This window comes from Schistocerca piceifrons, chromosome 3 (assembly GCF_021461385.2).
Source record: "Schistocerca piceifrons isolate TAMUIC-IGC-003096 chromosome 3, iqSchPice1.1, whole genome shotgun sequence".
Taxonomy (NCBI): domain Eukaryota; kingdom Metazoa; phylum Arthropoda; class Insecta; order Orthoptera; family Acrididae; genus Schistocerca; species Schistocerca piceifrons.
This window is the reverse complement of record NC_060140.1, coordinates 202,876,324-202,901,935: the sequence shown is the minus strand read 5'-3', so window position 1 is coordinate 202,901,935 and position 25,612 is coordinate 202,876,324. Positions and strand designations below refer to the sequence as shown.

Sequence of the window (25,612 nt, the reverse complement as noted above, 5' to 3'; positions counted from 1 at the left end):
CTCTGCTCGCTACGCCTTTTCCTTTACGCTACATACAGGTGAAGCAACGTTCCGCTTTAGCAAACAAAAGGGAACGCAGCTTGTGGGGCTGTCTCTCAGACAAAAGAAGTTATATTACGGACTCCTACACTTTAGTCCGTGACGGCAATTTCATATCCATGTAATCAAGCCCTTCACCACCGACAAAAAGAAATTGGAATAAAAAGTTTCTATTACTTCTTTGAAAGGTAACAAAATATTACTATCAGTTGTTTTATACGATTTCTTATTTACTTGGACATATTTATTAGGGCCGTTTTCCGTTTTAAATAGCCGGCCGGTGTGGCCGTGCGGTTCTAGGCGTTTCAGAGCATAGAACCGCGTGACCGCTACGGTCGCAGGTTCGAATCCTGCCTCGGGCATGGATTTGTGTGATGTCCTTAGGTTAGTTAGGTTTAAGTAGTTCTAAGTTTTAGGGGACTGATGACCACAGATGTTAAGTCCCATAGTGCTCAGAGCCATTTGAACCATTTTTGAACCGTTTTAAATAGCGGATTATGTTTGTTTTGAAAACTGCGTTACAGTCTTCGTATGAGGAAAACATCTCATTTTTAGACCTTTTACGCGGCTGAAACTACAAAAATGGTGTAAAATTCACTAATTATAAAGTTCATCAGTACATTGCGAAACTGATAGCTACGAGACCTCCTTACAGCTGTCACCATAGTGACATAAACTTAGCGAAAACCGACTACACATTTCGGTTCTTTCGTAGCAGACGGCGCTTCTTTCCAAAGACTGGATTGTATAAAACAGTATCAGAGAACATCAGTTAGTGAAAAGGTTGGCTGTCTGACGCAACAAAGTCGAAGGCTCAATTTTATTAATGTGAGAATGAAGTGGTGTAAATGGCTGTTCTTCACTATTTCGTAACGGAACTTGAGTAGTTATCGTTTTTCTGTTGCACGGCGGACTCCAGCTTTGTAGATCTTGCAGTTTTCCGTTGTCTCAGACTGCAGTCGTGAAATACTCGTCAAATGTGACAAAAGTAGTTCACACAGTCATTTTGTGCAAGTAACGAGTTCCAGCCGAGACAACGCAGACCGTAGCATCCAGAAATATGAACCGCCTTTATCATTATTTTGTTGTGTAGTATTGCTGAAATAAGTGCATTTGCATAGATTTGAGTTAATCACACACAACCGGGATTGTTTCCTGCTCAGTTATTGTGCTTAAAGTAATTGTACAATCGTAAAGTTAGTTAAATTTAAAGAAGATCGTCCATTCCACATTTTATGTGCCATCTCTTATGGTTAAGATAAGGGCCTATATGCCAACTCGCTAAATAAAATATTAAATTCTGAAGTTTTGTTTAGAGTGAAAAGTAAAGAAAAATCTGATTTGAAGTTGATACATACAAGTGCTAGTGGTGTCTTTCCACTAAATAAATAATTCTTAATAACGAGAACAAAGTTCAAGAGCACAGAAAAGTTTCCGAAATTAAGTGTCGTATCACTTAATTATAAGGAAAATTGGTTTGCCGTCAGGTTCATAAAATGTCTCTTAGAAAAATTGTTCGGATAAAAACAAGTTTCTGCACCTACTAAAAATCACAGGTTAAGTTTTTAATTTTCCCTGAGGATGAACTCATTTCAAGACACAATTTGAAAAATTTTAATGTTAAATTCCTCCTCACTAGTCTTTTGAAAAACACCTTCCACATGCGAGTACATGATGAATTTTCATCGCCTGAACGTTTTTCAGCGAAGAACGCCAGTGTTTCATATTTAGAATCGCTTGAAGATAAAAATATGAAAGCTGTTTACATCATACGAGTCGCCGAGTCTTGTCCATACAAATATTGTGGATCTATCTAAATCTCTTCATATTTTGGAAATTTGCTAAAAGCAATAGCTTACCTTTGCTTCACTCAGTGCATAGGTTGCATCACCACCTAATACATTAGCGTTACAGCCTCGTTCTAACGCTGCCATTGATGCTACCTATACAGCTTTTTCCGTAGAAGCGCAAAGCGTTTTTCGATGTGAATAACCTGGTTCAAATGGCTCTGAACACTATGGGACTCAACTGCTGAGGTCATTAGTCCCCTAGAACTTAGAACTAGTTAAACCTAACTAACCTAAGGACATCATAAACATCCATGCCCGAGGCAGGATTCGAACCTGCGACCGTAGCGGTCTTGCGGTGCCAGACTGCAGCGCCTTTAACCGCACGGCCACTTCGGCCGGCGGTCATTAGTCCCCTAGAACTTAGAACTAGTTAAGCCTAACTAACCTAAGGACATCACAAACATCCATGCCCGAGGCAGGATTCGAACCTGCGACCGTAGCGGTCTTGCGGTTCGACTGCAGCGCATTTAACCGCACGGCCACTTCGGCCGGCTGAATAACCTGGTGATGTGGTTCTACTTCCAGAAAGCGAAGTGTAGGGACATCGTTGCTTCGCCGCACCAGAAAGTATTATCTGGAAATTAACTTCATTCCAGTTCCTGTCTGCTGTAGTCTTTGACTCATGCTACACGTATCACTTGCAGACACCTGGACATTGTGTGAACACTGTACTTTGTTACTGAACCGAGATAATAGCCCCCTTATCACTTACTGACTGGTTATTTTCGTGTAACCGTTGTTGCAACGCTCCTGGTCCTATGGGGATTCGTAGATGGAACTGTAAAAAACAGAGCATTGAAAAACTAGTTACCTTTGTGCAGATGAGAATGTACTCAGGGCTATGATTAGCCAGCGCATTTCGGTTGCAGTGCGCGCCGTTTCGAGTGGCGATTTAGCGGACAACCGGCATAGAGCTTCTTTTGTTAGAGTTAAAAGCTTCTGCTGTAGAGCGAAATGGATGGCAAAAATCTGCAAGCACACGAGGACTTGAAGAAAAAAAAGCGCAGTTTAAGAAAGACGGGTATGCAGTATTCACTAAAGTAGCACGGCCGCGAATTCGGGAATGCCCACCAATGTTTCGAACTTTCTATACTTCACTCTTTATTTGGATAAAACATTAGTTTATCAAAAATGGACATATTCGTCATAGTTATTTTCTGACTAAGTCAAGAAATAGTCAAAGACACGTTATGCATAGTGAAGAGCACATATAAGAAACTAGCAATTTGCGTCATATATTGTTTCTTCTTCACCTCAAAATAGAAATCATGTTTCTTAGCTGGCCTGCTGCTGTGAAATGGCGCTAATAGTAAGAACGTAAATGCCTAATTCTCAACTCTACTATTATGGTATGAATCACTGAAACGTGTAGTACTATAATCAAGTGACTGATGCAGAAAACCGTTCTATTTATACTTGTATGTCTGGTGAAAACGTAACTTAGAAACTAACGGGAGAACATTCGGGGATGGACAAAATCGTTAAAATTTGATAAGTCTCCACTTAAAACACTTTAACGACCGACACGACGGCGTAAACAACAGCCACATCAGATGCGGCGTCAGAGCTCCAAAAAAAGACATTCCGCTCACAAATGCTCGCCTGTAAACTCCCGTTCTTTGACTCGTGGGGAGCTATTTATGAAGTTGGCCAGTAGCTTTTTTCAGCGTCTCTTCACTTTGAGGCACACCACGTCGCTATTGTTGCAAGGCTTATTTGGAGGCAAGGTGATTAATGACGGACGAAGCAAGGAGTAGTTAAAAACCACACTTGCACTAGCAAAGGGGGCATTTCTCGCCAAAAGATGTCTACTGATATTAAAAATAGGACTTAAATTGAAAAAGAAACGTCTTACAATGTATGTGTGGATCACAGCGTTGCATAGTAGTGACACGTGGACTCTGGGAAAACAAAAAGCTAATCGAGGAATGTTAGCTGTAGTGTTATGAAAGGATGCTCATGATCAAATGTACTGTTGAAGTGATAAATAGGGAGGCTCTTTGCCGAATCAGCAAGAGGAGGCACACGTGGAAAGTAACTGGAAGAAGTGATTGCATACTGTGACCTGTGCGAAGACATCAGCGAGTAACTAACATAGTACCAGATACCTAAAGATAGCCGTAGAGGTCAAAAACTGTAGGGGAAGATAGTAATTAGAATATGTACAAGAAACAATTCAAGAATTTGGTTGTCTGTTCTACTCTGAGATGGAGATTTGCTTAGAAGAGTAAATCCTTGCGATAGCATGACACTAGTCAGAAGACAGCAATTGTAGTAAGCGGATAGGGACAAATGGTTTATACCTATCACTATTTCCAAAAGGACAATATAGCCTATTCTATCATAAATAAACAGCAAACATGTAGCCATCAGGAAAGTTCCTAGATATTTTGGTCACAAACCTATAAATGATTAAATATAGCATTTGATACTGGTACCACGTGATGGCAGTATGACTGCAGCTGATGTTGGAAAAGGCGTCTCTACTCGGACGAAAAAAAAATTGTCACGAACGTACACCTGCTGCATGATAATGTTAAGTGTTTGTCAACGTCAGTGGTGGGCCATCTCGTTCGGTGAAGTTATAACTGTGGAAAGCACATATCTTGAAGATATGATACTCGTTGGGAGTGGTGGCCTATTTCAACAGATGTTACCTCGGAAGGGGCATTTTGGAACAGGTGGACATTAGCTCAATCGGAAAAGGACAAACCAGGATTCGACTACGACCTTGGTGACGTCACCATACAGGCTCTCGTCGGAAGCGAACTTCAGTAAAGATGCAAAAAAAAAAGTCGGGTTGGCTGTACGAGAATCGTAACACCGCTCCCTCGCGGTTCTGAAGCCAGTACCTCAACCGCTCACACGGCAGAGCATGTTTCAGTAGTAACCACTTATCGGATAAGATGAAATAACGTAACAGACGCAACAGCGGTGTAGTTTTACGTGACCTCTTTTGGGGAGAGTAATGTTGGTTTTGTTGAGCGAGTCTCTGTAGATAGTGAAAGCGATTTCGACGAGAGGCTTGCTCTTCCAGTTTGAGTGTTCTTTCGAAATAGTCGTATTCTGCTCCCGCTCTACGTACATGCTGACTCAGTGCAGCTGTCCTTACGTACAACACAACGAGCAGGTCGAATATTAAGATTTCGCTCTCCAGCGACGTACGCGAATTTCCGTAGCTCATATCCCGTACCGGAGTAGAAAAGTCATTCTGGAAAACTCTTAATTGTTGCTGCGCATTTTCTCCGCGACATTTCCTACGAATGCTAGTTCGGGAAGGTCCACAGAAGAGCTCACGGAAAAATAGGTACAGGCAGATATCGTTGTGGGGATGGTAGTGACGTGCATTTGGATAGTTCAGTTGGTTACGGCATGGGCCATGAAATGTAAAAAGTTCGTATAAAAGTGCGACATATGCCTTCGTCTGGTCCCCGGTCCATGTCGGGATGCTGGGGAATGAATTCGTTGATAGCCTGGCCAAACTGGCTACCAGTAAACCGGTTCTTGATATCGGTATTCCGGAAACAGACTTCCGATCGTTATTACGTCGTCAAGTTTTAGGGATCTGGAATACAGAATAGGTCACTCTGCCTTCATCAAATTAACTACGGATGATAAAGCAGACTACGAATCTGTGGAGGTTCTTTTTGCAGGCCTCTCGCAGGGATTCTACCGTGCTTCGGCGGCTCCGCATCAGCCATAATTGGCTGACTCATGGTCATCTCCTCCGTCGTGAGGACCCACACCACTGTCCTGTGGTTCCTGGGCGATCGTTGTCAACATTTTTGCTGAACTGTCCCAACCTAGTTCCCTGCGGCGGACTCTTTACTTTCTGACCCGCTACCCATGGTGTTAGGAGATGATGCTTCAGCGGCTGGCTTAGTTTTACGTTTTATAAACGAATGGGGCTTTTACCACTCTCTTTGACGGTGGGCAACTTAACCTTATCGGCCCACTGATGGGCTCCCAGAAAATTCCGTTGCTTCCTCTGCCCAGACCGAGCTGCAGCTGCTTGGGCTTGGTGGTCCAGCCTGGTCCTCCCCCTACCTGCTCTTTTAATCTTCTTCCCCCTCGCGCGTGGCTTTTTAGATGTGTTCATCATTTCTCTCTCTGTTTCTCTTGCCCTGTCCATGGTGCTAGTTTTTCCTAGGCAACTTCAGAGTGGAGTACCCTGAAACATGGTGGTGGTGGTGGTGGTGGTGGTGCGAGGAGGGAGGGAAGGGTGTAGTGGGGGCGGGGGTATGTCCCCTCATTGCTCTCGGGTGCTTCCTACTTCCTTGCCTGTCTTTCTTCCTCTGTCTCCTTTTCTTCTTTTTTGTCCCTTATTTCGCCTTCGTTGAGCTTTCGCAGGCCTTGGGGTTTTCTTCCTATCTCTGATCTACAGTCATCTCGATCTGTCTGTTCGAAGAAATACTGATGACGTAGTAGTTTGAACCCTTTAATCAACCAACCAATCAAGTATTTTAACCTGTGATAAAGTTGAGGAGCCTATTTTGTAAGCGGTAGTTGTCTAAGAAAGAACTACCTGTTCATTTTACGTGGCCCCTTAGCTAACGTACGTGAAAGTCAGCAGAGATGCGATATGTACCACCCCACTATGAGGTCATAGGAATTTCGAAGTACGTACGTGGAATCGTCTTCGTATCAGAACCTAACGCAAGGAGTGAACGGCATTCCATTATTCCCTTTGCCTATACGATTCGCAAGACCCGAATGGATCGAATCTGCATGCTAGTCGGGCAAAATCGTCGTGAGCATTGAGGCAATAATTCGACCGACGCACCAAGTTGAAGACAGCCATTTATTAAACCAATGTTCCTGCTAGGTAAAGAATTCCGTAACTTCTTGCTGCACATCTTCTCCCTACAGCAATCTTAGATCCTTCAAGCCCTTTAAGGGACCGAAGACGTGATAATCGCATGCGGAGAGATAAAGACTATAGGGCGAGTGCTAGTGTCCCTCACTTGAGTTGGTGTTAACTTGTGCCTCCCAGGTCGACGGCGTCTTGTCGAATCGCAACAGCACGGAACTTTTACATCAGAGCATTTCTGACGTACTTTCGCTAACGCCAGATCTCATTCGGAGCTAAATTGGAAATCGCTGCCCTGGTGACAAAATCGTCGTCTACTTTTATTTCCATTGCGTCTTTGATAATACAATCCCAGAACACGTTGGCGCGGCACAGCACCTTTGTCCAAAAACGTAAGCTACGCTCAGTTATGTCTTCTGGTCATGATCAGTTGTCCGTTGAAGTAATTTTTTAAAGTTTCACTCTAGTCTTCACGGAATTCGACTAACTGCACTGATTCAGCTGAAGTTATTATTAATTGTTCTCAATTGCTATGTCACGAACTTAACTCTATTTTACTGCCGTAATTGATATTTTCTGGGGTCAAGAAAGGTTCTCACTATTGTTCGTAAGCGTCACTCTATTTCCTGTACTGTACTTTGCCGACTCTGTTGGTGGCGCAAGAATCTGTTTGCATCCGATCTGACGAGTGATTTGTCTAAAATTATTTTGATTTTGAGAGATACATCAATCGCAGGATTTCCATGCTTTAAAATGCGTATTTATATTTGTGAGATGTTAGTTTATTAACTGTAATACTAGGCCAAAAATGTTTTTATATCCTCATTACATGACTCTTTAGATACATTGAAAGTGCTTTCTTTTGCATTTTAATACAGTTGTTACAAATTCTGATTCAGGTAAGATTCCATTTACGTTACAAGAAATTGACATTTTTCCTTCAAGGTTTATTGTTCTATAGATTTGGTGCAATAAAAGTAAACTTACCATCATCCTTTTTTTTTAATTTTGCAAAAGGCATATGGGCTCTAATTTTATGAGTTCCAGTATTTGGCTGTTGTAATATGTCAAATTTCTTTGCAACATGTCTCCGGACTAAAACATAGCTTAGAAGAACCTTAAATTTGTTTCCTGGGCTGCCAGACCTTTCCACTCCCTAGTTCTTGCTTACATTTTACCACCAACTGACTGGGTACAATATGGTGTCCCTTTCCTACCAAATTTCAGTGGACAACAGATCATGACCACTAAACATAATACATAAGCATAGCTTGTGTTTTTCAGTATAAACAATACCAACAGCTCACAGAGAAGGAGCAGTTTAATTAACTGTAAGCGCAAGTGATGTGTGGCTATAATCGGAGGCCGACTAGGAGCCAACTGGATGTCAGGGGACACTGCTCAATTTTTTCACCAGTAACAACGACCGCGTACAGTCGCTCTGACGCGCTTGTCCTGACGTTTAACATGGTCCTTAGGCCGGCAACGAATGAACTTCAAAATGATCACGGGCTTGTATAACAGAAAACAAAATTTCTTCTGAAGACTCAACACCCATGTACAGCCCCGCTACCAACAGTCACAGGTTGCTGTGTCTAGCCGTATTGGGAACCTCTGTCAGAGCCGCCTCCTGGCAAGACTCACACTTCTCTCGTAGGCTCGGCCGGAGCGCCCTCCTGTGGTCAGACAGAAAGCTAGCGAGGCGCGCTACCCAAAGAGCCTTGATACAAGATCGATTACTTTGATACAATGCGACTGATCCAAGCCGACCACGGTTCAGCGATCTGCCACTTGGTGTGAGGTGAAGGCTCCTCACACGTTCTGAACAGCGCTGCGTCTGGCCGATGTAGCGGATGCCACATTAGTAACTGATGCTCTGTTTGCAAAGTGCTGGAATGTGCGATCCATGACCAGTTGGTATGGTGGCTCGAATCTCGCCATCTGCTGACCACTGCACATGTGGATTTCGAGCGCGTCATTCTGCAGTTGACCATCTCTTCACTTTGTCGGCCCATGTCACGAACGGTTTTATGCGGAAATACCACACTGGTCGTGCGTTTTAATTTGGAGAAGGCCTACCACATCAGCTGGAGGACTGGTATCCTCCGTACACTCTACACGTGGGGCTTCCGAGGCCGCCTGCCCAGTTTCCTTCAGGAGTTTTTAGACAGTTTTCAAGGTAGTGTGGATTCGACCTTTTCGGACATCTTTGTGCTGGAGAACAGAGTGCCTCAAGGCTCCGTTCTAAGCGTCGTCCTCCTTGCTACAGCCGCTCCCGTAGGGCACCTCCGGCTCCCTTTTTGTAGAAGATTTCGCGATCTATTGCAGTTCTCCAGGGACTTGTCTCCTTGAGCGGCGTCTTCAGCAATATCTCGAATGTTTTTACGAGTGGAGTATCGACGATAGTTTTAGCTTTTCCACCGACAAAACCGTTAGCATGAATTTCTGGCGGAACATTGGGCTCACATTCTTTACATCTTCGACCTGCTGCTCTTCCGTTCGTTGAAATTACAAAATTCCTGGGGCTCATGCTTGATAGAACATTTTATTGGTCCTCCCATGTGCTTTACCTGGCCGCACGCTGCAGAAGAATTGGTTCAAATGGCTCTGAGCACTATGGGACTTCACCGCTGAGGTCATCAGTCCCTTAGACTTAGAGCTACTTAAACCTAACTAACCTAAGGACGTCACACACATCCATGCCCGAGGCAGGCTTCGAACCTGGGACCGCAACGTTCCCGCGGTTCCAGACTGTAGCGCATAGAACCGCTAGGCCACAGCGGCCGGCCGCACGCTGCACACAGTCCCTCAGTGTCCTGTGTGTTCTAAACGGCACTTCCTACGTAACGGACGGACCACCCTCCTGCGTTTGTACCAATCGCTTGTTTGTGCGAAACAAGACCATGGGTATCCAGTTTACTCCTCTGCCCGTCCGTCCATCTTACGCCTTCTAAATACACTCCACCATAATTGAATCCTTTGGGCCACTAGCGCCTTTAGCACTAGTTGGAGAGCTTCTATGCAGAAGGTACCGAACTAGCGCCGTCATACCGGCGTGATGTTCTCAGCAGATACGCAATACCGTTTTTCTGCTATGCCCGCGCACCCATCCTTTGCCTGCTTTTTCGAAGACTCCCTTGATGGCCAGTTTAAGGAACTTCCCCGTCTTGTTACCTCTGAGTTAGCTTTCGGTTGTTGCTCCGGCAGCTTAACTTCACGCTACCTGCCACGTTCCCGATGTGTGTGAATCCTTCACTACTTTGGCTGCGTGCAGCGGCCTGTGTTTTCTAAGGAAACTACTTCAGATTCGATCTATCGCTGTTAGGTTTCTCGATCTTCGCGTGCCTTCGTCATTGGCACCGACCATTTTCGGTATCGACTTCCCGAACACTGGTCAGTATTTACTGTAGAGCTCTTCTCCCTCCATCAGGCCACCCAGTACATCTGGCGACACAGGCTTCTTAATTTTCATATGCTCAGATTCGCTCTGTGCCCTTCAGAGCCGCTGTGTACTGTACACAGTCCATCCCTTAGTGCTACGGGCCCAAGAAAGCTTCCACTTGCTCTCTGTTGAGGGAGCCGCTGTGATGTTGATGTGGGCCCTGGTCACGCCAGTCTAATGGGAAACAAGGCTGCTGACGCTGCTACCTCGGCCCGCTAGCTCTTCCATTGCTTTGGATGATGACGTTGTCGTCTGTCGGCAGGTGGTGACTTTGGCAACACCAGTGGTCTTTTCTTCATGAAAACAAGCTCTGGAGAGTTAAAGCTCTCCCAGCGGCTTGGCCGAGCTCCTCTCGCTGCAAGGAGATCATTTTAGCTAGGTTGCGTGTTGGGCATTGTCTTTCAGCCATCGCCATTTGTTAGGTGGTGATCACCCAACACTTTGTGCTCATTGTCGTCAATCTTTGACGGTCCACCATTTCCTGACCGAATGCCCTTGTTTTTTAACCACTTACGTTCTAGCGCATGTTCGCCGTTTGAATTGGCATTTAAAGCGAACTATGCGCGGGCTGTCTATCGCGTTGTACTTCCTATCCGTTGTAGCAATATGGCGAGAGACATTTAATCATTTATTCTTAGCTCTTTCCATGCGTCGTTTGGGCTTAACGAGTACTCTATTTTAATTTCTTTTTCGTATTAGTGATCTAAAGTTATGACATGAGCGTCTATGATCTTAGTCCTTCTTGCGCCCTGAAACAAAACAAAACAGCAACTGATGCTGTAGGCACCAGGTATCCGTAACGTCTGGCAGGTGTTTGCTGAGTCACGCACATTCTTGATTTTTAACTGTTGAGCGGCAAATGTTTTTTATGATACGCTTCTCAATCACCCAGGTAGTGGGTACGAAAGTCAGGTGCATCGTTTCTTCTGCTGGGTTGGTTTCTGTCTTCTCGCCCGGCCGGGAGTTTGTGACACCGAGTAGTCGCTCTTGTGAAATTTCGTGCATATGCTGCAACCCGGTAGGCAGACTTTCCTTTTCGGATGCGACTCGCGCTCTGCGTACAAAGGTACTGAGTACAGACCAGCGTTGCGATGGATGGTGGCAGCTGTTTAGGTACAGGTACGTGTGCGTCGTGTTCTTCTAGGAATAGTGTCCCAGCGTGCCATCAGAGTTGTTTATCAGCATGTCTAGGAACGGCAGGCACCTGTTTTCGACCACCGCCACGGCGAACCTGATGATGTGTATGTTTAATCGGACAGCTCGCTTGAAGCCAACGAGTAGGAAACCAGTGTGCAAATTGTGACAAGCTCATATTTTACAAATAATTGGAGTTGGTTAACTGTACGCAGTTTTATCCACCCAGTTGTTGGACTGTTGGACTGTTGCCTTAACTGTGAACATTTGTTGGCACCTGCCAGTTCAGTTGAGTGCTTGTATGTGTAACAGTGTGTTACTTCGGTTCTCGACAGGAGAACTTTGGGTTAAAACGAACATTTCACCTAAGAACTAGGCAAAAGTAGTTCTTCATGAACACACATCTATGACTGAGACATTGCCTCTGTTATTGGTTTGGGAAAATCTAGTGTTTCAAGACCTATTAGAGTACATATTAATACGGCCACGTTATCTCCAAAGAGAAAAGGCAGGCGTGGGCGAAAACGGAAAACGACCCACTAGAACGTACAAAACTCTATTTAGAAACAGTACTCATTCTCACAAGACAAACAAGGACCTTCAGAGAGGTTTATTGGCTACTGGGGTTCAAATTGACTCTTCAGTGATACGGCATAGGCTTATTGATCGTAAGCGAAAGCCAATAAAGAAGTAGTTAACACCTACCATGAATAAAACCAGTTAATATGGGCCAAAATACATAAATCTTAAACCTCAATGACTGGAAACGTGTTATTTTCAGTGCGGACACATTCTATTGGTCAAGGATGCAGACCAAGGGTTGTCAGATGAAGCACCCATAAGGTAGTAAGAGCTGAGCATCCTGAAAAGACTGTAAAATACCCTCCCCAAAAAAAAAATGTTTCTGGGTTTCCCCAGTGCTATTAGTGATGAATTCTACCAAATACATGGAAGCCCCTAGGCACAGGATCTTGCCATTCTTAAAGACTCAAACTTCTAAAGCAGTCAAGACGTTCATGGAGGAAAAGAGCATTAGTGGCCTGGTAATTCACCAGTTGTTGAGCATTGTGAAAAGGCGTCTTGGTAAAATGGACTGTTCAACAACAGAACGCAGGTTAGTAAATACGATAAGTGTAGTTTCATGACGGCCAACTATGAAACATTCGCTCTAACCTGGTCGAATCCATGACACGAATTGTACAGTAGCTCGTTAAAGCAAAAGGACACGGCACTTACTAATAGTTTATTCAGTAAGCTACTGACTATATTATATACACAGTAATACACATGCACAGTTGAAATTTGATATCTTATCCCAATTAATTTGCACAATACTGAATTTGAAACGCTGTGACCATACGACACCATGACCCGGTGATACACAGAAAAGATTTGATCAATGAAATTACTGGAAAAAGTCTGCACTCCCGCGTAATCTCACTCCCTACCCCGTAACAATGTTCAACACGCCTGGAAAAGTGGGGGGAGTAATTCGGTGGTAGGTACGGCACGGGCTTCCGAGCACATAGGGGCAGTGTGTACAGTTATCGTGAAACAGTTCTGCAGCTGATCAGGAGACGTCAAAGCAAGTACCAAGCGTGCCCCCCTTACTGGGAAGTGTACTGGTCGTATCTGTCTCTTGTACATCATACACGACCTCAACAGTGCACGCATACAGCAGTTCCTCTACCAGTTAACTCACTTATTCAGCAGTGACATAACAGGTCTTCCCGCTCCATCCACACTCGTAACGATGTCGACAGTTATCCACGCCACGCCGCGTGCGACAAGGTGCCCCTCAGTAGCTAGTAATCAGGCAGACCGCCGTCCAGCTTTAGTCGGACATGTCTGGTTTTTTTTTATGATCGTGTATCACCAAATATATGCAAGTCCGGCCTGTGCGGCTTTTGTTGGCATTCATAGTAATGAAGTCGAGAACGTACAATTACGACCCCTTTCAAGCTAATGACGGAAGCGCGAGAAATGTGCGTAAGGATGAATGAATAATTTTGTGCGGAATTATTGAAATTGGCATAATGCTGCTTCAAAATTCCGGTCCGTAATGCCTACGCTGAAAATGTTCTTTCATAAACGTCCAATGTACAAAGGTAAGCAATAAATTGCAAACTGACAAAACCGCAACGATGGTGTTGTCAGAGTTAAATTTAAAATTGTGCTACCAAGAATTCTATTGCGTTCTCGATAGTGGGCTCAAATGAGAAACACTAGGGCAAAATGTTAAGCTTTCCAATTTTTGGACCTCGCAGGCCGACCGTGATAGCCGAGCGGTTCTAGGTGCTACAGTCTGGAACCGCGAGACCGCTACGGTCGCATGTTCGAATGCTGCCTCGGGCATGGATGTGTGTGATGTCCTTAGGTTAGTTAGGTTTAAGTAGTTCTAAGTTCTAGGGGACTGATGACCTTAGATGTTAAGTCCTATAGTGCACAGAGCCATTTGAACCATTTTGGACCTCGCAACCCTACATGCAGATGACATTTTGCAGCTGCCGTACAAAAGACTTGTTCACCATACATAGTCTCGCACTATATTTGCTTGCTTGCACCAACGGCATACTTACAGGACTGCAGCTTGCAAACATACTGCAGAAGATTATTTTTCCCCTGGTAAATGTTCTCCAACAGCTCTGAAACAAATGTATGTCAATGGCCGCTACCAGCAGCTTCATGCATGTACGTCACTGCAATAGACAGACGGGTGTGAAAAATTCCTTGTCTACTTGTCGTTGCCAAGCTAAATAATTCTCACGTTTTGTAAAAACACTGTGATGAAAAGTATCCGGACACCCCGAAAAAAAAGTTGTTCATATTAGGTGCATTGTTCTGCCAGGTACGCCATATCAGCGTCCTTAGTCATTAGACACCGTGTGAGACCAGAATGGTGCGCTCCGCAAAACTCAAGGAATTCGAACGTGGTCAGCTGATTAGGTGTCACTTGTCATACATCTGTACGCGAGATTTCCACACTCCTAAACATCCCTAGATCCACTGTTTCCGATGTGATAGTGAAGTGGAAATTGAAGGGACACGTACAGCACAAAAGCGAATAGGTTGACCTCGTATGTTGACTAACAGAGACCACCGACAGTTGAAGACGGTCGTAAGGTGTAATAGGCAGACATCAATCCAGACCATCATACAGGAATTCCAAACTGCTTCAGGATCCACTTCAGGTACTAAGACAGTTTAGCGGGAGGCGAGAAAACTTAGATTTTATGATTGAGTGGCTGATCATAAGCCACACATCACACCGGTAAATGCCAAACGACGCCTCAATTGGTGTAAGGAGCGTAGACATTAGACGATTGAACAGTGTAAAAATGTGTGAGTGACGAATCACGCTACGCAATGTGGCGATCCGATGTCAGGGTGTGGGTATGGCAAATGCTCGGTGAACGTCATCCGCCAGCGTGTGTAGTGCCAACAGTAAATTTCGGAGGCGGTGGTGTTACGGCGTGGTCGTGGTTTTCATGGAGAGAGCTTGCACCCCTTGTTTTGACACTATCACGGCATGGGCCTACACTTGCTTCCCACCGATGTAGAGCAATTCGGAGATGGCGATTGCATCTTTCAACACGATGGAGGACCTGCTCATAATGCACGGCCTGTGGCAGAGTGGTTCCACGACAATAACATCCCTGTAATGGATTGGCCTGCAGAGTCCTGGCCTGAATCCTACAAAACACCTTTGGGCTGTCATCAAGGGTAAGAGTGGGCCAACACCATAGTGAATCCCAACATTACCGATGGAGGGCGCCACGAACTTAAGTCATTTTCAGCCAGTGTCCGGATACTTTTGACCACATAGTGTATGTCCAAAGGGTTCTGCGGCAAGAGAAAGATACTGTTTCACGATATTCTTTAAAAGACGGTGGGTGATTAAACTGAGGTTGCGAATTAAACTTCCACTAAATTGGCGATAATGATCGATGCTGGAGAAATGAATTAAAATGTGTGCCATGACTGGGACTTGAACTCAGGTCATCTTACACCACCACAGCATTATAGCTAATGTATCTGCATGGAAACCCTACTGCAATGCTCTCCCTAACACAAACGTCATAGATTGCTGAGAAGAGTTCGTGCGTTAATAAACACACTGTAAACGCTTTTCTACCAGGGTACGTATTACCTTACCAATGGATGTGCCTTCTAGAGTTCAGGTGGGTACATATATACGAAAATGAGTTGTTGGACAAATGACGACAGTTCAATATATTGTCGACAATGTCAGTGGAGCACTACCTCACTTGGATAATGTCAGTGTAGGAAATCAACTGTGGCCTTGAGGCAACTGTCTGGCTTCTACTTCTGAGAAACGAGAGAAGTTTTAAATTTGGATGTCTCGAATTGGATTTGGACCTAGCTCGTCCCGACGAGTGCCTTAATCCGCCACAGGTGCGTGTGAGTTCTTAAATGCTGTAAATTAATGTATTTGGCGAAGCACCCAGAGGTATTCGCAGGTTAAAAATTTTAACTTGCTACGAGAAATTATCATTGCGTATTTCGCTAGGAAAACAGAAAACGAGAAGGAAAAATAATGTAAAGGTTCAAAAGGAAAGGAATCGAAATTAGGTTCAAAATGGTTCAAATGGCTCTGAGCACTATGAGACTTAACATCTGAGGTCATCAGTCCCCTAGAACTTAGAACTACTTAAACATAACTAACCTAAGGACATCACACACATCCATGCCCGAGGCAGGATTCGAACCTGCGACCGTAGCGGTCGCGCGGTTCCAGACTGTAGCGCCTAGAACCGCTCGACCACCCTGGCCGGCGCGAGATTAGGATTTAATGTTGTCTATGACGAAGTCATTACAAACCGAACACGGGCTCGGTTAGGGGTAGCATAGGGAATGACTTCGGACACGTCCTTTTGTAATCGAAACACTTTGGTATTTACCTTCAGCGATTAACAGAAACCACAGAAAGCCAAAATCTGGACTGAGCCTCTATTCTAGTAAATGTGAGCTTTGAAAACGGATTGGGGTTTAGCGCCCTGTACCGCTAAAGACTGTCACAAGCTTGCATTGGACCAGAATGCGGCAGAAAATCGATAAAGTCCTTTGCAAAGCTACTTCCCGACATTCGATGTAGTGAATCCGTGAAATGTCTATACCTGGTTGGACAATCGGAGATTTGAAGCCCTCGTGTCCCAAATAAGAAATGGAAATGAGCGTATGGCGTCATTGGCCAGGAGACCCCTTGCGGGGCAGGTCTTATTACATTCGACGCCACATTGGGCGACCTGCGCGTCGTATGGGGATGAAATGATGAAGACAACACAACATCCAGTCCATGAGCGGAGAAAATCCCCGACCCCGCCGGGAATGGAACCCGCGCCCCATTTGAACGGCAGTCTGTCACGCTGACCATTATTTATTTTTTTATCTCATTTTGTTCGCTTTTTGTTCGTTGCATCTGCTCGGGGCGGACGTCGTAATACATCCGTTTAAGTTCGTTGTTGATCGATTAACTCAGTTTTTTTATTACAGAGGGCTGCTAACCCTCTGACCGAACACGCTGAGCTACGGTGCCGGCACCATTCAGCTATCGGGGCGGACTCCCAAATAAGAGACCAATGCCTTAACAGTACTACACCATATCCAGTTTCTGCAGCTTGTCGGCCGTGACGCCACAGTTCGGCTCCATTAACTGCAATACAGAGCTCTTTCCACTCAGCTATCCTCAGTACCCATCAGCGAAAGGAGGGAGGAAGAAAAGAGCCTAACGTAATGCTGACGACAGGGTCACTATAGACAGAGCACAACGTTCGGATAGGGGAAGAATGAAGGAATGAAACAGCCCATGTCCTTTTAATAGGAACCTTCACATTTGCCTCACGCGATTTATGGAATGCGTGAAATAACCTAAATATGAATGAATGGCTTGATGGGGATTTAAACTGCAGTACTACAAAATGCAGGTCCAGTGTTCCATAGCAAGGTGTCATGGGATAGCGATATGCAAATATACAGGTGGCGGTAGTACCGGGTACACAAAGTGTAAAAGGGCAGTGGATTGGAAGAGCTGTCATTTTTACTCTGGTGATACGTGTCAAAGTTTCTGACGTGATGATGGCTGCACGACGCGAACTACCAGACTTTGAACGTGGAGTGGTAGTTCGAACTAGACGCATGGGACATTCCATTTGGGAAATCATTAGGGAATTCAGTATTGTGATATTTACAGTGTAAAGAGCGTGCAGATGATAGTCAGGCCGGCCGCGGTGGTCTCGCGGTTCTAGGCGCGCAGTCCGGAACCGCGCGACTGCTACGGTCGCAGGTTCGAATCCTGCCTCGGGCATGGATGTGTGTGATGTCCTTAGGTTAGTTAGGTTTAAGTAGTTCTAAGTTCTAGGGGACTGATGACCACAGCAGTTGAGTCCCATAGTGCTCAGAGCCATAAAGTCAGGCATTACCTCTCACTACGGACAACGCAGTGACCGATGGCTTTCAAAACGAGAGAGGAACGGTGTTTGTGTAGAGTTTTCAGTGCTAACAGGCACGCAACACTGCAGGAAATAACCGCAGAAATCAGTTTGGGACGTACGACGAACATATCCGTTATGATAGTGTAGCGAAATATAAAGTTAAAGGTACAGTAGCAAGCCATCGACGTGAGTGTCTTGGCTAACAGCACGACATTGGCTGCAGCGCCTCTCCTACGCTCTTGGCCACATGGGTTGGACCCTAGATGACTGGAAAACCGTGGCCTGGCCAGTGTGTCCGGATTTCAGTTGGTAAGAGCTGTTGGTAGGGTTGGAGTATGACGCAGAGCCCACAAAGCCATGGATCCAAGTTGTCAACCAGGCCAGGCATGGTGCAAGCTGGTGGTGGCTCCATAATGGTGTAGGCTGTGTTTGCTTGGAATGGGCAGGATCCTTGGTCCAAAAGAATAGATCATTGACTGGACATGGTTACGCTCGGCTACTTGGACACCATTTGCAGCCGTTCATGGACTTAATGTTACCATAAAACGATGGAAATTTTAAGGGGGGTAGGACGTCAAACGGGCCGACTTGGAGCAGGAGAGGCATCACAGGACATTTTAATTTGCAGTGTCTATACTTTTACAAATAAATTCATAAAACTTTGTCAGCATCACCAGGAAGGATTCAGGATTCACACTCGTTGCAGTGGAAGTTCGAAAACATAACAAAATAAAATTTTTTACGTGTGAAATTCCATCATTTTTTCACTTATTAATGGCTGCATTGGTTGCTATAGGTGCACTTTTCGTCATAAGGTAGAGACATTCTTCGATGAATTTTGCACAGCATACATACCATACTTACAGACGTATGAAACTCTAGAATTTATTTATTTTATGAAGAAACGAATGATCTGTTGTATTTTAAACTTAATGTTTAGAAAAAACACAAATTTTGTAGTTAATTCCATCAATTTTTACCACAGTTTGTAATAGATTTGGAAAATTCTAGAGTTTCATACACCTTTAAGTATGGTTTGTATGCTGTGCAAAATTCATCGAAAAATCTCTCTTACTTATGAAGAAAAGTGTACCTATAGCAACAAATACTGCCATTAGTAAGTGAAAAAAATGATGAAATTTCACACGTAAAAAATATTTCGTTATGTTTTAGAACTTCCACTGCTATGAGTGTGAATTCTGAATCCTTCCTGGTCATGCTGACAAAGTTTTATGAATTTGTTTGTAGAGGTATAGACAGTGGAAATTAAAATGTCCTGTGGTGCCTCTCCTGCTCCAAGTCGGCCCGTTCGACGTCCTTCCCCCCCCCCCCCCCCTTAAGGGAAGGCAATGCAGCATGTCACCGGGTCACAATTATTCGTGATTGGTTAGAAGAACACTTTGGACAGTTAGAACGAATGTTCTGACCACCTAGATGGCCCGACATAAATGCCATCGAATATTTATGGGACGCTTTCGAGAGGTCGTGCACATCATCCTGCACTGGCGACACTTTCGGAATTATGGACAGCTATGGAGGCAGCATGGCTCAGCGTTCAGGCAGGGGCTTCCAACGACTTGAGTCCATATCACGTCGAGTTACTGCACTACGTCGGGCAAAAGGAGATCACACGATGTGCGCCATCTTAGTTTACTATTTCCCTCTTTCTGCCGGTCATGGATGCGTGTAGCTGAATATCGTGATATATCGAGACGTTTCAAGAGGCTAAGTTAGGGTGTTGGTGGTGTGATATGCCTGAAGCCCCAGTTCATACAACACGTAAGTCTTTTTACTTCTCTGGTCGGAGGCCTTAACGAAAAGAACGTTGGGGCCTTTGAATGTCGGCTGCCGTTGCTCCTGGCATGTCCTGCAAGGCTAGCAAGTAGTCGAAATGCTGGCCGCGCTGATGCAGACCGAAGGCCAGTGACGCCGCCAAATGCAAATACGGGTGACCCTGCGGGACGCAGCGGCCGGATCGGCGCAGCGCGCTTCCGCTGTCGCCACTCGGAGCCAACGGCCTCGCCCTCTCGAGTCACCTGCTACAGCCGCAGCGGGCGGAGCCGCCGCCTGGCTGCAAGGTCGACCGGTGGTCAGCTGGAGCCGCCGCCAGACCAGAACAGCCGGACCGGCAGAAGTCACGTCACGCCGAGCCCGACCGCCGTCGCCCCACCTGCCGCGCTTAACGGCCTACTGCTTTAGTGGCCCACACTTACTGCAATATTCGATGGTCTCGTCTCAAGGCTCCTACGTACTCCAGCACAAAGACAGTGGAACAAGTGGTTCTGCAGCGCGCAAAGGGGGAAAAAGTGTTACACCTGTTACCAACAGTGAAGTAAACACCAATGCTGGATAGACCTCGACTGACGGACTGCTGCCTACGAAGCAGTACGAGAAGCGAACTGCGATCGTGGGACACTTGATCACTGTCACCAGTCCCGGTTAGTGCCAGTTAGATGATGCTGCTAGTCTTATTACTAGAACAACTTATCTGGTCTGATAGGATCCTGTACCAGACCACCCCACTTCAGAAAATATCAGAAGAGATACCAGGAATCGAACAGAGTTCTTACGCACCAGAGGCAGGGACGCTAACCATTCGGCAACGGAAGCGGTCGCTAGCAGTAGACTCCACATCTACTACTCCGAAATCCACCATACATTGCATGGTGGAGGGTACCTCGTATCACAACTAGCATCTTCTTTCCCTGTTCCACTCCCAAACTGAACGAAGGAAAAATGACTGTCTATATGCCTCTGTACGATCCCTAATCTCTCATATCTTTGTGGTCTTTCCGCGAAATATAAGTTGGCGGCAGTAAAATTGTACTGCAGTGAGCCTCAAATGCTGGTTCTCTAAATTTCCTCAGTAGCGATTCACGAAAAGAACCCCTCCTTTCCTCTAGAGACTCCCACCCGAGTTCCTGAAGCATTTCCATAACACTCGCGTGATGATCAAACCTACCAGTAACAAATCTAGCAGCCCGCCTTTGAATTGCTTCTACGTCCTCAGTCAATCCGACCTGATAGGGAACCCAAGCGCTCGAGCAGTGCTCAAGAATAGGTCGTATTAATGTTTTATAAGCGGTCTCCTTCATAGATGAACCACATCTTCCCAAAATTCTACCAACGAACCGAAGACGACTACCCGTCTTCCCCACAACTGCCATTACATGTTTGTCCCACTTCATATCGCTGTGCAATGTTACGCCCAAATATTTAATCGACGTGACTGTCAAGCGCTACCCTACTAATGGAGTATTCAAACATTACGGGATTCTTTTTCCTATTCATCTGCATTAATTTACATTCGATGTTCCTAGTGTCACCAGATAGGTAGGGATCAGCAATGAATACGTCATTAACCCCCCAGGGGGTCCACAACTCTTCCGTGGATACGTGCGTGGCGAGCACGGGGCCCCGAGCCATTGCAGCCTTCTTTCTCTCCCGGGCTGCATTTCCTTTCCCTTCCCCTCCTTTCCCCTCCATACCCCTTTCCCCTCGCCCTCTCCTCTCCCTCTATTGGTGTCCTTGCTTATGTTGGCCCCCGCTATCCTCCTGGTTCTGTTGGTTTTACACTCCGGCTTTGTTGCGTAATCATCTCCTCCTTTTGGCATTCCTTGGTCCCCCTCTGGGGTTTGACCTCCATTCCAAAATTTCTCTTCCGTAGTGTGAGCCATTTGGGGAAGAGCACCTTACCTAGTGTCTCCGACGTGTGCCCTCCTAGTACATTCCACCTTTTCTTTTACGTCGTTGTCTGATGCTAGGGTGCATAGCCAGCACGGTAGCCAGCCCGTGTGGTGGGGTCGCTATGTACCCTTTTGGTTGAGCCCCCTGAACACACAGGGATCACACTTCTGATACCTGAGCTGTGACCTCCTCATGCATGCCTTGGAGTGGTTGCTCGTCATCCTGGAGCATCGGAACTCCCGGCAGTGGCCGCCGTGCCAGACGGCCCTTGCTGTGGCTGGGTGGCGCCCGTGAGGAGAGCCCCTGATCGGAGTGGGTGGTATCAGGGCGGACGCTATGCAGATGAAACGCATACGGGTCCAAAACTCTGGCCGCTCTTCTGCGGCCGTCTCTCTGCGTGGTACTGATTCCTCAAGTGCTGCTTCTCTTGCCCCTTCGGCCTTCCCTTCCGTGGCTACCCCCTGGGAGGAGGGTCAGGCCCGTCGTCTAGGGGCAAAACCTTTCCCCCGTTATCTGGTTTGCACCAGGACTGATGGAGATACTTTCACCAGTGTCAAACCTTTATTCTTTGTGGAACACATTGAAGACAAGTTCGGCGAAGTGGACTCCCTGAGCAAGATGCGGTCGGGTTCGTTACTGATAAAAACTGCTTCGGCTGCCCAATCTGCGGCCCTTCGTGCCTGTACCCATCTTGGCACAATTCCCGTGTCCATTACCCCTCACCAGTCTCTAAATATGGTACAAGGTGTGATTTTTCACAGAGACCTCATCCTTCAAACTGATGAGGAACTTCGGGAAAATCTCGGACGGCGGGGTGTTCACTTTGTTCGGCGTGTTCAGAAGGGTCCTAAAGATAATCGTATTGATACTGGTGCCTTTATCCTGGCCTTTGAAGGGGATACCCTCCCTGAGAAAGTTAAGATTATGGTCTATCGCTGTGATGTGAAGCCGTACATCCCACCTCCTATGCGGTGTTTTAAGTGCTTGCGTTTTGGCCACATGTCTTCTCGCTGTACCCAGGACCCTCTCTGTGGTGACTGTGGACGTCCACTCCATGAGGGGAGTCCCTGTGTTCCCCCTCCTGTCTGTGTAAATTGTCATGGTAGTCATTCTCCACGTTCAGCAGATTGCCCAGTCTATAAGAAAGAAAAAAAGATACAGGAGTATAAGTCTCTTGATCGTTTAAGCTACACAGAGGCCCGTAAGAAATATGCACGATTGCACCCTGTGTCCATGACATCTAGTTATGCCTTGGTTACATCTTCATCCCTTCCTCCCCCTTCCTTACCCCCATCCCGGACCCCTCTCCTTCCCCCCTCCCCTGCGGCTCCCACACCTTCTCTGGGCGCCGCTCCCCCTCCCCAGCCGGAGAAGTGTCCCACTCCTTCGGCGTCTGCCGGTCAAGGGCGCCTCTCCCGGGATGCCCCTTCCCGGCACCTTCCAGGTCAAAGGTCTGCTGCAGCGCGGCGACCGCGAGAGCCGCGGTCTATCGGCCCCCAGGTCTCCCGGTCTCTTTCTGTTCCTGATCTTGCTGCAGCTGGCTCCATTATGCCACACAGCCCTCCTCGATCTCAGCCTGAAAAGAAGAAGAAACATAAGTCCCGGGACAAAGAGCCTCTGGTGTCACCGGAGGTCCCTTCCCCGGCTTCACAATCGGATTCTGACCTGTCGTTTATGGATGTCGCCCCCTCCTTGTCGGTGACGGGTGGGGACCCGGCGGTATGACTGGATTTAGCGTGTTCAGCCCTCATTTAAACCATCGTTCTGTGGTTCTCCAATGGAATTGTAATGGCTAGTATCGTCACCTTCCGGAATTGAAATCCCTTCTTTCGTCCTACTCAGCAGCTTGTGTGGTTCTCCAGGAATCTCATTTTATTGATGCTCACTCACCGACCCTCCGTGGGTTCCGTGTTTTCTGTCGAAATCGGGTCGGACCCTTGCGGGCTTCTGGTGGCGTTTGTACGTTGGTCCGTACAGACATTGCTAGCACGTGGATTCCTCTCCAAACTACATTGGAAGCGGTTGCTGTTAGGGTCCACTTAGACTCTGCAGTCACAGTATGCAATCTTTATCTCCCTCCTGACAGGACTCTTACACCTGCTGCCTTAACCACCCTTCTTCAGCAACTCCCTGCTCCCTTCCTCCTCCTTGGGGATTTTAATGCTCATCATCCTTTGTGGGGCAGTGCCTTTCCATCTAGACGAGGTCTTCTTATAGACCAATTTATTGCAGACCACGACCTGTGCCTTCTTAATGATGGCTCCCCTACTCATTTCAGTGCTGGTCATGGTACCTTTTCTGCCATTGATCTTTCTCTTTCTTCTCCCTCTCTCCTCCCTTCATTACACTGGTCGCCACACGACGACCTTTGTGATAGTGACCATTTCCCGTTGATTATCACGCTCCCTTCCCGCTCCCCGATGGACAGGTTACCTCGTTGGTCTTTCCACCGCGCCGATTGGCCTCTATATACTGCACAGGTCGAGTTTTCTCCCTCTTTGTCGGGTTGTATTGATGACGTCCTACGTGACGTGTCTGACGCGATTGTTCGCGCTGCTAACCTTGCTGTCCCGCGCTCATCTGGACAATTTCGTCGTCGGCAAGTCCCGTGGTGGAGTACGGCCATTGCCATTGCCATCCGTGATCGCCGTCGAGCTTTACAACACTTTAAGAGGCACCCATCTGTAGCCAGCCTTTCTACCTTTAAGCGCCTTCGCGCTAAAGCCCGTTATTTAATCAAACAGAGCAAGCGGATATGTTGGGAACGATTCGTTTCTTCCCTTGGTTCCACTGTCCCTCTGTCGCGGGTATGGGCTACACTTCGCTCTCTCCAAGGTTGCTATCGGCAGTCCACCCTCCCAGGCCTTCACCTCCCAGATGGCATTTGTACGGACCCATTAGTTCTCGCAGAACATCTTGCGACCCATTTTGCAGTGGCATCAGCGTCGGCCTCCTATCCAGCTGCTTTCCTTCATCACAAAAACAAGGTGAAGCTGTCACCTTATGTTTCACCACTTGTGAGTCAGAATCTTACAACGAACCTTTCACTGAATGGGAATTTCTTTCTGCTCTATCTTCTTCTCATGATACGGCCCCTGGCCCAGATTCCATTCATAACCAGCTGCTTCAACATCTCAGTGCTCCACAACGGCACCATCTTCTTCGAGTGTTTAACCGTATCTGGCTCCAGGGTGACTTCCCTTCTCAGTGGAGGGATAGCATTGTGGTTCCTGTCCTTAAGCCTGGTCAGAACCCCCTATCTGGTGACAGCTATCGGCCAATTAGTTTGACCAATGTTGGTTGTAAGTTACTTGAACGGCTGGTAGCCCGTCGGCTCACTTGGGTCCTCGAATCTCGGGATCTATTGTCCCCTTACCAGTGTGGCTTTCGAGAGGGACGATCTCCAATCGATCATTTGCTTCGCTTGGAATCCGCAGTTCGGCAGGCTTTTTCCCAGCGCCGCCATTTGGTTGCAGTGTTTTTTGACCTTCGCAAGGCCTATGACACGGCCTGGCGCCATCACATCTTACTAACCCTTCATCAGTGGGGTCTTCGGGGCCCACTCCCGATTTTTATCCGCCAGTTCCTGATCCATCGGTCATTCAGAGTTCGAGTTGGTACTGCTTTTAGTTCTCCACGGACCCAGGAGACGGGCATCCCTCAGGGTTCTGTCTTGAGTGTCCTTCTTTTCCTCATTGCTATCGATGGACTTGTGGCCTCTGTCGGTCCCTTGGTCGCCCCTGCCCTGTATGTGGATGATTTCTGCATTTGGGTTAGTTCCTCCTCGATGCCATCTGCAGAACGGCAGCTCCAGGTGGCTATACGGCGTGCCTCTGCATGGACCCTCTCACACGGGTTTCAATTCTCTCCTTTAAAATCGCGGGTGGTCCACTTCTGTCGCCGTACTACGGTCCACCCTGATCCAGAGCTCTATCTCGCTGCACAAAGATTGCCTGTGGTTCCACAGTTTCGTTTCCTAGGTCTTCTTTTCGACAACAAGCTCACTTGGCTGCCCCATATCAGACTCCTGAAGGTAGGATGTTTCCGTAAACTCAATGTCCTTCGCTTCCTTGCCCACTCCTCCTGGGGTGCGGACCGTTCCCTCCTCCTCCGTCTTTATCGTGCTCTAGTTCTGTCACGTTTGGACTATGGTTGTCAAGTTTATGGTTCAGCTGCTCCTTCCACGCTGCACGTGCTG

At 46.7% G+C, this 25,612-nt stretch overlaps 1 protein-coding gene across 2 annotated transcripts in view; it reads left to right on the top strand.

Annotated features, from left to right (window-relative positions):
- Window positions 1–25,612, top strand: part of LOC124788112 (chondramide synthase cmdD) — a 146,302-nt gene that overhangs the window by 22,595 nt on the left and 98,095 nt on the right. The window lies entirely within an intron of this gene.